Source organism: Sinocyclocheilus anshuiensis, unplaced genomic scaffold (genome assembly GCF_001515605.1).
Source record: "Sinocyclocheilus anshuiensis isolate Anshui unplaced genomic scaffold, SAMN03320099.WGS_v1.1 scaffold2717, whole genome shotgun sequence".
NCBI lineage: Eukaryota > Metazoa > Chordata > Actinopteri > Cypriniformes > Cyprinidae > Sinocyclocheilus > Sinocyclocheilus anshuiensis.
The window spans coordinates 94,930-96,762 of NW_015551161.1; the positions used below are offsets into that span (position 1 = coordinate 94,930).

At 34.5% G+C, this 1,833-nt stretch overlaps 1 long non-coding RNA gene across 1 annotated transcript in view; it reads left to right on the top strand.

Moving 5' to 3' along the window:
* Positions 1-1,722: 1,722 nt before the first annotated feature.
* LOC107663332 (uncharacterized) overlaps positions 1,723-1,833 on the top strand; it is a 967-nt gene continuing 856 nt past the window's right edge. The window contains exon 1 of the long non-coding RNA XR_001631320.1: positions 1,723-1,760. This is a non-coding gene — a long non-coding RNA (uncharacterized LOC107663332). The remainder of the gene's footprint in view (positions 1,761-1,833) is intronic.

Genomic DNA, 1,833 nt, shown 5'->3' on the forward strand with positions numbered 1-1,833 from the left:
CTGTATAACTTCCTATTAATTTAATATAATGAGTTTTTGTATTAAGTTTTAGTTTTATTTAATTTGAGTTATTTCAGTACTTCAACATACAAAACGGAAATGAAATAATATATATATATATATTGAATGTATTTATATATACAGTATATGTATATGTGTGTGGCTGTACATACACATATGTAGTTGTTTTTTTGGTGTTTGGCTTAGTGTTATGTTAGAATCATTATTATACTCTTATACCTTTTGTTCACTTATAGGCTGCTGGTCTTGTTGCATAGCATTTGCTGTCAAGGACAATTTATTTCTGTCCTTAATATTTTATTATATCTATAGATGCACCAGTCGACCAGCCATAAACCGGACTTTTTTTTTTTTGTTGGCCGTGTTCTGAAAGTACAACCCTGTGCACAAACTACATTTTGTGTGACATTAAAATTACAGTATGTTATTTCAGCAAAGAAAAAAGTTAATTGCACAAAAAGAGCCTCTTTCCTGAGCTTGAAGTACAACACAAGAAGTGTTCAATGTGGACCCACCAAGCGGTTGCCATGCTAACAAGGAATTTTTGCTCGGGGTAGTGATCAAAAAAAAAAATTGTAAAGGCAGTTTCGCAGCAAAAATTGACCCATATATAATAGTTTGGATTGTAAGAATGTACAGGGAGACTTCATTTAGAAAAACGATCTTGTTAGCCAATGTTTTCTCAGTAAGGCTGTATAACTTCCTATTAATTTAATATAATGAGTGAGTATACTACAGAATACTAATATACTGGAGCTGTGGCTTAATTTAGTTGATGTCCTGAGTCATTGCCATATCTTTCATATAGTTGTAACTGAGGGTTTACTCGCACTCTACTACACATTGTGTCCACAGCCCCTTTAGCTGTGACTATATTAATAATACATCAAGGCCTTTTATATTTTTCTGCTTAAATATGTGTGTAAATGTCTGCATTTATATCACACGTATTTCTTCATGTTACAGATGGTCAAAATAGTCCTGAAGTCAAAACCTGGTGGAGACAAAATAATGTTTGAATACGATAAAACCAAAACTTTGGCAGACAGCACCCGCAGACAGTTGGTTAACATGCTCGTTGCCGACATGATTGAAGCTCATGGGTAAGAATTTTAATATAAATGATGGATTATGAATATGGTCTGAGTTAAAAAATAAAATAAAAATTCAAGTACCCTTTTAGACTGGTTTATGTTGAAAGGTTGTCTTGTCCCCAATTCCCTTTGTTTACCTATGTCCCTGCTTTATGACTCAAAACAGACGAACTCCTCCACAAACTGTGCGGACTAAGTATGCACTAGGTATTGTCACTTTGTTTCCTAACCTGGAGGACCCATATTCTAAAAACGGATATGTAAGTGCTTTTTTCAGATTATACAGTTCTAAAAAAAATAATTAACTTTAAAAAAATGTAATTTTTTATATTTTATATTTTATATTTGCCTTCATTTTTTTTTTTTTACTCGTTTACTGGGCTCTTTTTTTTTTTTTTAGGGGCACTTCTACGTAACGGCATTCTGGGTTGAGCGAGTGGCGCTGAGCGTATTGAGCGAGCGGAGCGGAATCTTCAGAAAGGCGCTCTGCGCTCTTAAGGAAATATTACCGCTCCGCTCACATGCTCTGGTTGTTAGGGAAAAAATGAAGATAACATTTCAATACCGACAGGCTATGGTCCATAGTCCAGAGAAGTCTCTAGAAGATTGGACATGTTCCCTAGATTCCTGGACACACCTGGCCTTGTAAGTATAAATCGTAGTCTGTTTAATATTGTGTCCTCTACCTCAAGTTTTATAAGTGTTTGTTCTGTTTGTT